The sequence below is a fragment of the Callospermophilus lateralis genome, chromosome 13, assembly GCF_048772815.1.
Source record: "Callospermophilus lateralis isolate mCalLat2 chromosome 13, mCalLat2.hap1, whole genome shotgun sequence".
NCBI lineage: Eukaryota > Metazoa > Chordata > Mammalia > Rodentia > Sciuridae > Callospermophilus > Callospermophilus lateralis.
In genome coordinates, this window is record NC_135317.1 from 57619971 (window position 1) to 57636227 (window position 16257).

Genomic DNA, 16257 nt, shown 5'->3' on the forward strand with positions numbered 1-16257 from the left:
ATTCATATGCTTCACTTTGGAATGATTTCCCTTTTGACCTAGAAGTTCTCTGTAGTATTTTTCTCTATATTATTTCTCTAGTGCATGTCTGCTGTGAGTAAATTGTCTATTTTATTTGTCCAAAATATGTTTATTTTGAGGTCTTAACATTTTTAAAAAAGTAATTAAATATATGACTTGAGGGATTATTACATTTTGTATGAACTTGTATAACCATTGTGCTGCTCAGGATAGACTGTTTATAGCAGTCAGATAGGCTCTTGCTCTCTGTTTGAATAACCAGTTCCTCGTTAATCGTCTATTCTGACTCCTATCATAGATTTATGTTGCCTGTTTTTTTAGTTTTATATAAATGGAGTTAGGTGCTATATACTCTTGTTTCTGGAGTCTTTTGTATCACGTTTTACTTTTATAATCCATTCTTGTTTTTCATTGGTGTACAGTATTTCTTTGAATGAGTATAGCCATATGTTATTTATTCATACTAGGATTGTTGAACATTCAAGATATTTATAGGAATTAAGAATAATGCTTGTACAAATATTCTTGTACTTGTCTTTGTGAGATTTAGGCACTCATTTAAGTTTGATACAAACTTAGGAATGGAATTGCTGGGTCACAGTAGGCATATTAAGCTTCAGTATATAGTGCCAAGTAATTTTGCAAGTGCTTATTGATTTATACTCCCACTGGCAGTGTATTTAGTTCCTAGTTGTTTCAAAGCCTTACTAATGCTTGGCTCATTTTCTGACTTCAACCAATTTTTGGTTAAAAAAAAAATTGAGTTAACTTTTTTTTTGTGAGTTCATTTTGTATTTCCTCTTAAAGTTCAGCACTTATTTTCATATCATTTCATATCACTTGGATATTCCTTATGAACAAGTGAACATTTGGGGGTTGAGAAGCCAGGAGCCAGCTGGGTGGGTTGTGTGATTTATTGGTGTATTTTTTTTATTAGTTGCTCATGACAATACAATGATCTTAACATATCATACATTTGATTCAAATGGGGTATGAATTCTCATTTTTCCACGTGTACAGGTTGCAGGATCACATTGATTATATGGCCACGTATATACTAGTATATATTGTGTATATACTAGACACAATACTATAAATAAATAAATAAATATACTAGACACAATACTATAAATAAATAAACAATATTGTGTCTATAAATAGACACAATACTAGTGTCTATTTTATTCTGCTACCCTTCCTATCCCCCCTCCACTCCTATCACCTCTCTCTACCCAATCTAATGTGACATATTTCTCTCTCTCTCTCTCTTTTCTTCCCCCCTAACATCATCATACATGTATTTTGTTTAACGATGAGGATCTCCTTCTATCTTCCGTGCAATTCTCCTTCTCCCTCTCATTCCCTCCCACCTCTCTTCCCTATTTAGTGGTAATCTTCTTCTCATGCTCTTTCTCCTTACTCTATTTTGAGTCACCCCCCTTATATCAGAGAAGACATTCGGCATTTGTTTTTTAGGGATTGGCTAACTTCACTTAGCATAATCTGCTCTAATGCCATCCATTTTTCTGCAAATGCTATATGATCTTGTTATTTTTTAGTGCTGCGTAACATGCATAAATCAAAGGCATTCCTGTATATCAGTGACAAATCCTCTGAAATGGAAATGAGGACAACTACCCCATTCACAGTATCCTCAAAAAAAAAATAAAATACTTGGGGATCAACCTAACAAAAGAGGTGAAAGACCTATACAAGAAAACTACAGAACCCTAAAGAGAGAAATAGAAGAAGACCTTAGAAGATGGAAAGATATACTTGCTTATGGATAGACAGAATTAATATCATTAAAATGGCCATATTACCAAAAGCACTTTACAGGTTCAATGCAATGCCAGTCAAAATCCCAATGGCATTCCTTGTAGAAATAGAAAAAGCAATCATGAAATTCATCTGGAAAAATAAGAGACCCTGAATAGCTAAAGCAATTCTAAGCAGTAAGAGTGAAACAGGTGGTTACCAGATTTTAAATTTATTGGTGTATTCTACATATGAGTGGTTTCTGTGGATATATGGTGTGTGTATAGTGAAAGAGTGGGTTGGCTTTTCCCTCTCGTAATAAATCTTATATTGAACAGAAATCCTTAGTTTATATGAGATTCAGTTAAATTAAACTCTTCTTTAAGATTATTGTTTTTAGTGCTTCTTTTAGGAATTTTTTCCTAACCTTAAGATCATTAACATTTTTTCTATAATCTTAGAAATTCTTCCTGTAATCGTTCAAAAAAAAAAAATCTTTCCATTTAGGTCTGTGATTCACCTGATATTGATTATTTTATGTTTCTGAAGTATGGTTCAAAGTTGATTTATTCTTTGTGGTTTCTCAGTGTCCTTTATCCTATAGACTACCTTTTTTTTACATTTTATTGACAAGGGACTTTTGTACAAATCAGGTGACTCTGTATATGTTAATTCACTAATTTTAAAAGAGTCTTTAGGGCTGGGATTGTGGCTTAGCAGTAGAGTGCTCCGTCTAGCACTTGTGAGGCTCTGGGTTCCATCCTCAGCACTACATAAAAACAAACAAATAAATAAAGGTACTAAAAAAAGAGTCTTTAATGTAGAAATGTTGTTCATATTTCATTAAACTTGTTTATGAGTCTTTGATATTCATTGATAAGCTTATAAATGATAGTTTTGATTTTCTGGATAGTTTTGGTTTTCTGTTTCTAACTCTTTTGCTAGGATATGAATACAGTTAATTTTTAAAAATATAGATCTTTTTATTTGACTATTTTGAGATATTAAATTATTAATTCTAGCTTACACACGTTTGAATTTTCCATGTTCTCAATTATACCATCTTCAAGTAATGACAGAATTTTTTTTTTCTTTCTTTCGAATCTATTTTTCTTTTTCCTTTAATATTGCAATTGAGAGGATAGGCAATAAAATGTTGAATTTGGCTGGTAAAAATGCATATCCTTGTCTGGTTTGTAAATTCAGAGTATCTAGAAATAATAGGTTCAGTGTTTTCTATATTGTCACTCAGCAGTAATCAACATAAAGGACTTTTGTGACCTCAGAACAAGCAAGCAGTTCTGCAGTGGAGAGTAATTGTGTATTCTCTTATTTACTTTCACATTATTTACCTGGAGTTTGTGAAAGACCCCGCAGGTTGAGAGCATAGTCCAACAAGCTTGTCCCCTGCTTCAAATGACAGTAGCATTTTGGGATCTCTAGAACTTAGGACCAACTGGCTATAAATCAAGGTTCCTTTAACCCCCTCCTGGGTTTCAGTGAATTTTCTAAAGCAGCCAACAGATCTCAAGGTAACACTGTTGAATGTTTAGTGGTTTTTTAGGATATGTATGAAGAGATGTGTGTGAGGGTTTTATAGGAAAAAGGCATGGAGTTTCCATGAGCACCTCTCCAGAGGTGTGCCATCTTCTTTCATGTGCTTTTTTTTTTTGGTACCAGGGAGTGAACCCAGGGGCACCTAACCACTGAGCATAATAAAAATATATTTTATTTAGAGACAGGGTCTTGCTAAGTTGCTGAGGCTGGCTTTGAACTTGTGATCCTTTTGTTTCCATAGTCACTGGGATTATAGACATGTGCCACTGTATCTTTTTCGGTTTGGATTTTTATGGAAACTTCCTTACTTAGGCATAATTGATTAGATCATTGGTCACTGGTGATCAATTTAATCTCCAGCCCTCTTCCCCTCCTTGGAGCTTGGGAGGTGGCTGAATATAGTAAGTTGTGCTATTAACATAAACAGAATGTATTTGTGTCTTTCCGCAATGTCAGAATTTATTGAATAACAATAAATTCACAAGCTGCATAACTTTCATCCATTTCAGTTCACTGATGAGTACTCATAGGTCACTCAGTAAGCCTAAGTCAGGCAATCACAAGTTCTTTTATTCCAGTTTTTTTCTATGCTATAAGGAATAAACATGATGTAAATATTTGAATATTTTTTTTACAAGTGTTTGTAGAACTATTTTTTTTTCCCCCTTTGGATAAATACCTAGGAAAGAAACTGTGCTAAGTGATAATGTTACTGAAAACTCAGTCCTTGTCCCCAGTGTCAATCCAGTAACATGGACATAGTTTTGAGAAAAAGGAAAAAGAAGTGTTATTGCCTTTCTAGCAAAGGACCACAGGGGTTTGTAAAGAGTTGATTATTCAAAGGCTACATTCCAGGTGTTCTTTGGGAGTTAAAATTAACTTGTTAATTTGGGAGATGGTCATTTCTTAGATCTTCTGGTGCCATCCCCAACTTGAATTACTTCCTTCCTGTGTGGGTGGGAAGGGAAGTGGCAATATGCAAAAGGGACCAGGTGTGGGGGAATAGAAAGGAATCTGCGACCTACTTGAGAAACATAGAGGACATCAGATCACAGCTCTTTCTAGACTTAAGTTATGACCTCAGAGGTATGACCCCCATGGTTTGAGCATGGTTTCAGTAGACATCTCCATGTTAATATTCCATTGGTGTGATTGCACACCTGTTCAGAAATGGTTTCCATATCTCCAGATTCCCAGGAATTGCTGCAAGAACTCTATCAATGATGTCTTAAAAAATATATATATATATTTTTAAATTATAGATGGAAACAATACTTTATTTTGTTTCATTTTTATGTGGTGCCGGGATTGAACCCAGTACCTCACGCATGCTTGGTAGGTGCTCTACCACTGAGCCACAACCCCAGCCCCAGTGATGTCTTTTTAATAGTTAGGCAGTTTGGCCACTATTCCCATATATTTAAGCAGACCCATTTTTCTTAGCAAACTATAATTCCTTAGGCAATTTGGGCCTGTCCAGGGAATCAGCCCATTCACGTAGTTCAGGTTGGCATGATGGAGGCCAAACAGTTTATTTGTAGGAGTATAAATAGAGCCTGGTTGGGCTAGTAGTCAGCACCATCAATAGAAAAGGTGGCCAGAGGCACCTTTGGGAAATGGATCTTGGATTTACTGAAATTTAACATACTGTATAATTTTTATGGAACTTTTGATTTTGATTGTGACATGGTTGCTTATACATGCTTTTCTGCTGAAAAGAATTAGAAAACCTTGATTAAAATACAAATTCATTTGGGCTGGGATTGTGGCTTAGAGGAAAGAGCGCTCCCCTAGCATGTGTGAGGCACTGGGTTCTATCCTCAGCACTACATAAAAATAAAATAAAGGTATTGTGTCCACCTACAAGTAAAAAACAAATGTTTTAAAAAATACAAATTCATTTATTTGAAGACATAAGAGCTATGAAATCAGTAATAAGTGAAGGAACAAAGAATTGTAGAATTAAGTCTATTAAGAAGTGAACCCCCAGCACCCAGCTCTGCCATTCTCTTGGAGGCAGTTGACATTAGCTAGGCAGTGGCAAGAAGCTAAAATCTTGGAGTGAAAACAAAAAATAGAATTTAGGTTTCAGTAAAGGGAAGGTGCCGCAGTCTCTGGCTGGGCACAAATCACGAGTCTCCACACAGCTTGTAGATTCAAACAGCAATTCTTTATTCCCGAACTCACACCGGCCGTCTACAAACACGTTCTGGGGGAATCCACGTTCTCTGCCCAAATTCCACACTCTGCCCAAATCCACTACTCCTGGGCTTCTGTCTCCCAAAATATATTGTCTGACCCTAAGAACTCAAGAGGAACTCAGCAGCAGGATACGCCCTATTCTAAAGGGGGAACACCCTAATCTCCTATTATGCTAAACCGCCCTATTCTAAAGGGGGAACACCCTGATCTCCTATTATGCTAAACCGCCCTATTCTAAAGGGGGAACACCCTAAACACGGATCCGCCCTGGTCCTTGAGCAAGGTCACCTTACATGCAATGTCCTGCAAAATGTCCTATTTCCATGAGTCCTTCCACTAAAGAAACATGGGGGTACGCTGGCAAGGAAATTGTCATACCTACTTGGCTGATGGCTTCCAGCAGGAAGGACTCTGTTGAATATCCCTGGGATCTCTGAAGGACTGTATTTGTTCTTTATGTGTAAGGACAAATGGAAATGGGTCAGCCCTCATAAGACTAAAACTCAGCTCTAATCAAATCAATTCCAGATTGGATTAAGGTGATTTTACTCTACCCTAGAAATGAAACACACAGTGATTTAAATTAAAATTTGACAGTTTTCACAGATATAGCAAACTTAAGAGATGATTAGTAGACTGGAAAATAGGTTAGTAGAAAATAGCCAGGTTAAAGCCTAGATGGACAGAAAATAAGTGGATGGAAATTTTAAAAAGTTGATTCATGTTAGATATAGTGAAAAATTAACTTGGTTGTATTTATAGTTCTAGAAGAGAGATGAAGGGAGAATGTGACATATAAAATTTGAAGAGATAATGGTTGAGATTTTTCAAAGATAATTAAAGAAATAAATCTATGTATAAATTTGTGGGGCTCTATAGCTCATGACAGGATAAATATGAACATTATATCCAGGCATATCATCATAAAATTTTTGAATATCAAGGGCAGAGAAACTTTAATAATATCTATAGGAAAAAATAACAAGTAATTTAAAAAAAGCAATGAGAAATCAATTTACTTCTCACCAGAAGTGATGAAATTTGAAGATAATGGAAAATGGTATCTTAAAAGTGCTGATAGTAGTGCTGGTGGTATAGCTTAGTGGTAGCACGTGTTCTTAGCATATACAAAGAAACACCCAAAAAACTTAAGAAAAAGAAAACTTACCAAGATATATATAAATATGTGTATATATGTATACATACATGTATATGTAAATGTGCACTTGTATGCATACATATATATTTAAACTTTCTAGGTAATTGCTCTTACATTTGTGTATTAATTTTATTCTGCTATAAAATTTGGGCTGTGATTTCTCCATTAGACACTTCTGTGTCTAACCCTATTGTGTCCATCCTAGATTCCATGAATTCTTTAAAATACTGTATCTTACCAGCTAATGTTGGTCTTATTTGGTATTTTCTTATTGTTGGTATTTTTCTTAGTTATGATGGCTTATTCCTTTAAAACTTGTATTTTTGTGCCATCTCATGAGCTTGAGGGTGAGAAGAAGATAAGTGAAGATTCTTAACTTACCATCTCAAAACAGTCTCTAAATACTAACTTAAGAAAAGAAAACATCAAAAGTCAGTTTTCCCGGTTCTTCAGTAATTATTACTTTTTGGCTGCCTTTCATAGCTGAGGTTCTTTAGTGTTTACATCTTTTGAGAACCCCAATTCCTTCCTGGTTCTGACTCTGTATAATGTCATCATTCATAAATGTCTTCAGTTCTTGTGTCTCAAATCTTTTGATACTTTGGATTTCTGGGCTATAATTTTATCCTATTTGAGTCTGATGAGGTGAGGTTCAAATTACTCGCCTCCCTTTGCCTCTGGATTTTTAAATAGTATGTTGGAATCAGAACAAGTTCAAAGATACCAGGATCCTCTGTTAAAAAGGGAGGGGCCCAGCCTATAATCCCAGTGACTTGGGAGGCTGAGACAGGAGTTCAAAGCCAGCCTCAGCAACTGCAAGGCACAGTTACTCACTAAGCAACTCAGCGAGACCCTGGACTCTAAATAAAATACAAAATAGGGCTGGGGATGTGGATCAGTGGTTGAGTACCCCTGAGGTCAGTTCGGTACCAAAAAAAAAAGGGGGGGGGGACTTGAATTTAGGGCCAATCTGGAGATGTCCAACTACTTTTTTCCAGATGCAAACCTTGGTTCTCAACTTTGGATTTCAAAGGATATGTATCCAGATAGAAGATTTGAGGTTTTAGCAAGCCTTACACACCTACTTGGTAGTGTAGTAGAATGGAGTGATGTTGAAATAGGGTCTTTCAGTTCAATTGCCTGAAGGCATGTCTTGAGTCCTTATCCATATGAATTTGTCATGTGGGCAGGAGTGAAAGGGAATTCCTAACCTTTGTTTTCCTTATTTGCCTCTTGATGCTAAGCCTTTCCTGCTTTTGAGGAAGAATTTTCCCACCCCCTTCTAAATTGAAGTTTGAGAAGAAAAAGGTGGCAACATTAAAAATAATAATAATAAAAAAAGCAAAGTGACTTTGTCTGAGCTCTGATATCTTTTGACACAAGTTTTCAAATACTTTGAAATGACTAATGCATTGTATTTAAGGCCCCTGCTTGACAAAATCTATTTGTCATCACCTCTTTCTTTATTAAAATAATTTCCTATTTGGATATGAAGAGTCAATGTTAGAAATTAGTGAATCCATGGAAGAACTGAATAAAAGACAAAATGATGAATGAGTTTATACACATGGGAATAAAGATATCAGACACTTTTATATATTGGGGAAGATGAGAATACCTAAAAACTTCTTCCTAGTATTTATTAAATTTCTTATTTGAGTTTAATGTTTGTCTTTACCAGTAGACTGTAATCTCTGCAAGTGCAGAGAGTGACTTTCTTTTATTCATTATATTTAATACTTACTGTACTTTTTCCCGTTGAGTATTAAATAGATAGGAAAAATAAGTTCTTTTTTTCATACCATCATATTTGCTAATGAAAGTAATTCTTATTAAACATCCTCTATAATTGTGTTATATTCCATGCCCTTGTTTAGGTTTGCAGTCTACTCAGCAAGAGAGAGGTTCATAGCATTGGTATCTACTTCCACAATTTTGGGGGAATTTTACCAATTTTGTTTTTACTCATAAGTAATAAAATTGGAATAGTATTGTAAATATCTAATGAGGTTTCTTTACCATTTTATCTTTTTATTGTATATTAAAATGTTTCTTTGTAAACCTGATTTTTTAATAATAATTATTATTTTTTTAGTTGTAGTTGGATGCAATACCTCTACTTTATTTATTTTTATGTGGTGCTGAGAAATGAACTCAGGGCCTCACACCTGCTAGGTGAGCGTCCTACTGCTGAGCCGCAACCCCAGCCCCTATAAACCTGATTTTTATGGTTGTATACAAAGCGCATTATGTGGATGTTTCATAGTTCCATTTCTCTGTTGTTAAACAATACATGCTCCATGAATATAATGATTCCCCCTCCATCAGCATTCTGCAATTCCCCAGCATCTACAACAATGTCTAGTACACAGTGGGTGTTCAGTATGGGTTTGTAGAATGAAAGAACAAACTATGTAGGTTTTTCTTTTTTTTTCCCCAGTATCATAAATGCCTTCCATAGTGTTTTTGTACATAATGCTTTCACTGCATTTCAAATGTTTTTCTAAGGATAAGTTTCCCAAAAGAGGATTTGTTGGTTTAAAGAACATAGAAAAGATTATGTGATTTTAGCTGAGTCTTCTAATCCGAAAGTGTTGTATTTATTTTTCTTTATACTTTAATTTTATAAATTTTCTATAATATATTCTATTAGAACCAAGAATTACCTTTTCTTTTAAATGTATTTCTTTTTGTTTGGATGCTCTTGTGACTGACTGGAAGATAGGGTTTTTGTTGGTGGTAAAAGAGGATTAGAAAGTCACTTGGGCAAAGTAGTGAATGACCTGGTATTGCTATGCTGAGGAACATTATTCCAACTTTATAGTAGTTGGAATTCTATTAAATACTAAAAAAGCAGAGAAATGATAGATAAATTGATGATAGTCTTGAGGAAGGGTTGAATAGAGAAGAAAACAAAGACAAGTTCTGTATTTCTCACTCTCTAGTCCTCTTTATCTAATCAGACACCAACTTTTATGTCTTAAGGATGTCTTGAATTTCTTCCTCTCTTCCCCAGTTACATATGTCAGGAATGAGTTAAAGATAGAATTCATAGATTAGTGATCTCTAGATTGAGTAAATGAATTTGGTATATATGTTTTTGGCTTGTTAAATTGAAGACAATTGTGAATATTCTAGAAAGAGGACTAGAAAGCAGCTAGAAAGATAGGTCTAAGAAATAAGGAGTTAGAAATTGTCAGCATAGAGGTATTAGTTGAGGCTTTTGGAACAGATAATACATGTCAGGAATGGAAGAGACATTAACAGGTGATGTGCAGGGATCCTTGGGGAAACAATATTTAACAGTTTTCAGAAAAAGAAAAACTAGGAAATGATTCCCTTCAGGTCCAATAGTGAAGAGTAGTTGAAGCAACCAAAATAGTATATTTTATTTGGAACTTAGAAGTTCATTATTGATCTTTGAAAGAATAATTTCAGTCTAATGAAGTGAAATACAAACTAGATTGAATAAAGTGGTATAGAAACTAGATTGAAAGAGATTGAGAAGAAAATAAATGTGAGCAAGTAGAATAAGTAAGGGTATACTACTTGTTGAAAATGTGCTTTATGGAGAAATGATGCTATATGGAAAAGGGATATGATATAAGTTCCCTGAGGAAAGGTGGAATGTTGTTGAAGTTTTTGTTTATTTTTTATTTATTGAAATTCTATTAAATACTAAATTTTGTTCATGGGTGGAGAAGGGTCTCAGAAAAGTTTTTCAGTTAATATCCAGGAATCAGGAGAAAGGGGGATTGAAGACAGGAAAGAAGTCTTGGATCCAAAAGGGACAAAAAGGGAAAGAAGAGGAGAGTCTTGGGATCAAAATCTGAAATGATACTGTTAACTTTGAAAAGTGGTAGGGATACCTCTTCCTGGGGTTCAAAAGAAAAAGAGATAAGGCTAAGTGGAAATATAGAAACATTTAAAAATGGCATGAGGAAATGTGAAGGATTTATTAGCTATGAAGTAGGCCACCTGGTCATTGTCTGAAGAAGAGTGGAGAGGACAGGTATGATATCAAGGTGACACAGGGCATTTTAGAAGATCGGCAAAAGTCTGTTGAGAATGACAAAGAATAAATGGTGAGACTACACAGTTTGCTTTGAAGGCTCAGCTGAGATTGAACTATGGAAAAAAAGGAAGCAATGCTAAAAATCCTTATAGAATATAATTCATAAAAGGGACTGGAAAAGAAAAAGGATAGAGCACTGGAGAATTACAGTTACTCATTAGGTTAAGTGAGGCAGATAGTTAGGATTGGTCAGGTTTGCTCTTCAGTCATGATGCTTGAAAGAATGGGGTGCAGAGCTGGGCAATTAGCAGCAGCAGATAGTCCAGAAGTCAGTTGAGTAGGACTAAGTCCTGCCTGGTCACAGGTCAGTGTCAGTTAGACCTCAGGAGTCATTTCATAGTACTTAATGCATGACTGATAATATTTAGATTTGAGTGTGAGAAGGTATCTTTTTTCTTTTTATTGGGTATCTTCTTGCTGTGTATGGATATTAATTTGAATATGTAAAAAGCAACAGATTGCTTATAGTCTACTCTGTTATTTTAAGACAGAGTTAATTTTGTATATAAAAGTAGTACTGGCTGGATTTTGAGCTTTAGTGCTTATTCAATCCTGATAAAAACATCTCTGCTGAGCTTACATACCCTGTGGTGTTTATCAACTAACAGTTTTAGAAATGCTAAGACCCTAAACAGATCATGATTTCCTCCAAGTTACTTGCATTCTACCAGGAATTTGTAAACAGGTATTTAGGCCCAGTGGATAGGCTTCCTTTTGCATGGATATTGGATAGAAACATTTCTTTCAACTGTGCTTTTACAAAACAAAACAAAACAAAACAAAACAAAACAAAACAAAACAAACAAAAAACCAAACCATGAAAACACATGCATAGTTTATATAACTCCTACAAGAAATGCATAAATCACGGGAAACAATTAGGAGCAAGACAAAATTGAAATTCAGCATCTCTGTGACTTAAGAACCTTCTCTCTACAACTCAGTTGTTGTCAGTTACTGCTTAACTTAACGCTGGGTTTTCCTTTTTGCTTTCAGGAAAACCTTTAACTTACGCCCTGGGTGTTACCTGTCCACAGTTTCCTGGTGGCTCACCGCTTCTGCCTGCTCCAGCCTTGCTCCGGCAGCTTCAAGGCTTCTGGGCTTCAGAGCTTGTTGTGAAAGCTTGCTGCTTTGGCCTGCTACCCCTGCTTCAGGTGTCAAAAGCTTTTAATTAGCCTGCTTCCTCTAATTACTATAACTAGGCCCTTATATGTCTGCATAATCTAGTAGTAGGGTCTGAAAAGACATTTATTTAGACATTTATTATTTAAAAACTCTTGTACTCTGGCTCTCCTGGGATTCATGGGAAAGTAAAAGAAGTTTGAAGTTATAGTGCATGATTCACCTTTGATGGTGCAGGTTGTTAGTCCATAAAGGCACACAGGTGTGGGCATATTGTATTTTTATAGTCATTGTTTCAAATAGTTGATGTCTGTGCTGTACCAAATTTTAAGTTTTGACTATTGCTCCTTATACCTCTGACTGTTTAGTAAATTCTTTGTGGTATTTTTAGTTTCATGTTAAAGAGACTTATTTTTCCCCCATTTTTTGATAAAAATTTTGAACAGAAATTGATCACTCATAGAACAGTTTTTAAAAATACAGAGCAATGATTTCCACAAATACTACAATCCCCATTAATATGTCAGAAGGTATCAAAATTGTAGACATAATGAATGGAAAGAACTCTCAGTACCTATAGAACTGTTCATTATGACTATATTTATAGTTGTAAGTTTTTTTGTCTGTAACTGTTCTTTATGATTATATTTACAGTTGAAAAGAACATGAGTTCTGTAATCAGATAACCAGGTTACATATCCTGGTGGTATTACTTATTAATTATATGACTAAAGTAATTTAAATTCTCTAAACTTAGTTTACTAATTTCTTAAGTGGGAATTTTAGAACCCACTCTAGATTGGTGTAAGGATTAAATGAGGTTGCACATGTAATTTCTTGACCCAGTATCATATGCAGAGTAAGCTTTCCAAAAATAAAAGTTAGTTTTGTTATTTTGTTATTATTAATGGAAAATGATGGTAGATGTTAAACAGGAGAGATACAAGGGAGACAATGATGTAAAACATTAAATGGTTAACAGTAATAAACAAAGATAATAATGGCTAACTTGTAATGAGACTTTGAGTGCCTGTTAAAAAGTAGCATGAACTGGAATAATCTGATACCTTCATAAATCATCATATGCTCAGTTGTATCTCTTTTATCCTAGTGACTTGAGTTTTGGTATTGGTGTAGTAGTATACTTGCAGTTGAGAATATTGGTGTCTTACAGCTTTCCATGTATATGCACCCACAAAGATTAAAAACAATTCATTTATCCAACAAATGTTTATTGAGTACCTATTGATTCTCAGACACTAGGCATGTACTAATGAACAAATGAGATAAAAATCCCTGTTCTCATAGAGCTAGTATTCTAGTGAATGAATAAACAATAAACAATAAACACAGTATGTGAATACATAGTTCATTAATAGTGATAAAGAAGTAAGCGGGGAAAGGAAGCAAAGAAAAGGGATAGAAACTGTCAAGGGGTCATTTCAGTGTGAGAATTAGAGAACAGGCCATGTGTCTCTGTGGAGATAGAATTTTCCAGACCTAAGGGCTTGAGGTAGGATTGAGTAAAGTGACTATTTTGATTGGAGTAGAATAAATTAGGGGGTGAGTAATATGAGGTCAGGGAGGTTGGAAGGCCCAAACATGTTGGCCTTATAGGTATAGTAAGGACTTTGACTTTGATTTGGAGGGAGATGGGAAACCACTGGAAGTTTGGGAGCAGGAGATTTTAACAGGATCTGTGGCTTCAGGATTGGTAATAAATTGTGGGGGGTAAGGGCAGAAGTAGAGAGGTAGGACAGTTCAGGCAAGATATGATGATAGTTTGGAATGGGACAGAACAGAGAAGGTATGGTGAATTTGGATGTCAAAGACAGACTAGATTTGCAGAACTCCATGGCAACTATTTCTGCATATTGAAATCCTATTAGAGTAGTATGATCATTCTTAAGTTATAGGGTGTAACTATAAATGATGATACTTAAATTGTGTTTAACAACCAATATGCATACATTTGTCAGATATTCATTATTTCTGAAGTGTGTACAGTTTTTCTAGCATCAGATCGCTTTTACTACAAAATGTTTACAGGCATCTCTAAACATTGATGTTTACAAATATATCTTTATTTTATGTTAACTTTAAAATTTTCTAGTTAATTCTAAATATATTTTTCATTTTGATCATATTAAACTAGAAAGAACATTTTTTTTCCTCCCTTTTTGTAACACAAGGGATTGAACTCTGGGCCTAGTGCATGCTGGGCAACCACTCCACCACCCAACTCTGTCTCTTGCCTTAAAGAAGGACATTTTAACATCCTGCCCTCTTACATATCAGTTAGCCATGGTTTTTGAAAATATAGGACCTAAAGTTAGAGTTCTAAGAGAATCATCTTTTTCTTGGTTTTCTTCTGCTGAAATGAACGTGAAAATGTTTATAATGTTAAAGGAGAAAAGCAAGGTCATTGTTGTTTTATCACCTTGTAAATGTCATAATCATTGTTCATCATGTTATCTATTTGATAATTCAAGACTTTTATTTCTATATTGTTATTCCACACCCACACACTTCATTCCAGAAAATTTTTTAGGTAGCTCATAAAATTGTTCTAAGATGGTTTTGCAAATATTTTTCAATATGTATATATGCAGCAGCCTGACATTCTTGATTACCACACAGATGTGTAGAATGTGGCTTATTTTGGCCTTTATAAGTCACACTACAAAACCTCCATAATTAGTGGTCATTTCATGAGGTGTGGTATTCCATCCTATCCCATTCCATGTTTCACATTTTGCATATTTCATACAGAAGATACAGAAAGGGAAATAGAAATCATTTCTCCTAGAAATAGCTGATCATCTAATATATTTTGGTGCTTATATTTCTCTCTCTCTCTCTATATATATATATGACATAGAAATTGATGGTATCTATTTTGTGTGTATATAGAAAACCAAGTCACAGTCTGCTAACTTTAGCAAACTTCTTTCTTACATATAACATTGTGAGGTTTTCCCTGTCAGATACTGTTTTTCAATAATTTTCTTCAAGCATATGAATAATTTTCTACTCTCCTATGACATTTAGTCAGTTTCTTCTTATAGAATGTTTAAGGTGGTCCATTTCTACTATTGAAAACCACACTATGGTGAATTATTGTGGCCTTTTATTTGTATGTAAATATTTTAAATTCAGGGAATTTTGGCCTATATTTCTATGTATATGTATGTTCTATAGGTATAAAATCATGGAAAGTTCAGTTGGAAAGATGGAAGTTTTTTTTTTTTTTTTTCTCTTCATATGCCATGGGACAGGTATACTGTTTGTCACATGCCTAGCACAGTGCTGACACATAATAGCTAATACTCACTGAACACTTAATGAAATACCAGACCCTGTGGTAAGTCCTTTGTGCTCATATTGATGATTTTAGTCTTACTACAATTATATAAAGTATATATTGTTATTAACCTCATTATATTGACCCCAAAACCTAAGTTTTGAAAGGTTACATTTTTTGCCCAGATATATACAGTTAATGACAAAACTAGAACTCAAACCCTGTTTGAGTCTGGCTAAGTTCATGCTGCTGTACCCCTCTAAACAGATGCAATAAATGCTAGCTAAGTGTTTGTATGTTCAATAAATGCTAGGTGTCATCATCATTATTCCTACTGCACAGATGTATAACCCAGACATTGTTTTGATTCCAGTATTTTTTGGATTTTGGAAAGATAATTTAGTTCATGTATTCATGTATGTTTTATGTAACACTCTCTTACAGTTTGGAGCAGTATTCCATTAGCAAATGTATTCATGTTTCTTCAGTGAAGCATGTTTTTCTTTATATTAAATGAGATAAAAAGTAAAAGATATTAACAGCCTGATGTCACCACATGCTACCAAATGAGTTATGAAAAACTTTTAGAATTATGGTTAAGGGATTGTGGATTTATTTAAAAGTTTTAGTGTTTGTGTGGCATTTCAACACTCCTTATTTGTTAGTGGGTACTGCTACTACCAATGTTATCATTGATATTGCCTTTGGGTTCTTATTTACTCATACACATAGAAAACTGGTGAATTATGTAGGGTTAAGAATACTTTTTCTCAGGTCATGACACGAAGAGGGGAAGGTACCTAAGTGTTGGAGTCTTCTGATCTTTCTTCCCTATATCTGAGTAACAGGGCTTATGTGATAGCCTTTCACATCTATTTTTTCTGACTTAACTATAGGCTTGTCTAGCTTAATGCTTCTGTCCTGTCCATGTGCACTCCCAATTGTGCAACATTGATTTCAGAGTCTATAGAGTAGCTCACCTTGTGTTTTCACCCTTTCAGAGATTTTAGTAAGACAGTGCTATAAGTTTTTTCTTGCTTGTTATGTGTTAAGTGTGAA

General features: G+C 34.7%; 1 protein-coding gene across 9 annotated transcripts in view; it reads left to right on the forward strand.

The window, feature by feature from the left end:
* The window catches only part of Cdc42bpa (CDC42 binding protein kinase alpha), a 323243-nt gene that overhangs the window by 73672 nt on the left and 233314 nt on the right, over positions 1–16257 (forward strand). Inside the window, exon 1 of one of the 9 annotated variants that reach the window (XM_076831698.2) lies at positions 11866–11926. The exons of the other annotated variants lie outside the window; for them this stretch is intronic. The gene's annotated coding sequence lies outside the window, so the exon portion shown is untranslated. Of the gene's footprint in view, positions 1–11865; positions 11927–16257 lie in introns of those variants that run through there. 9 annotated transcript variants of the gene reach the window in all.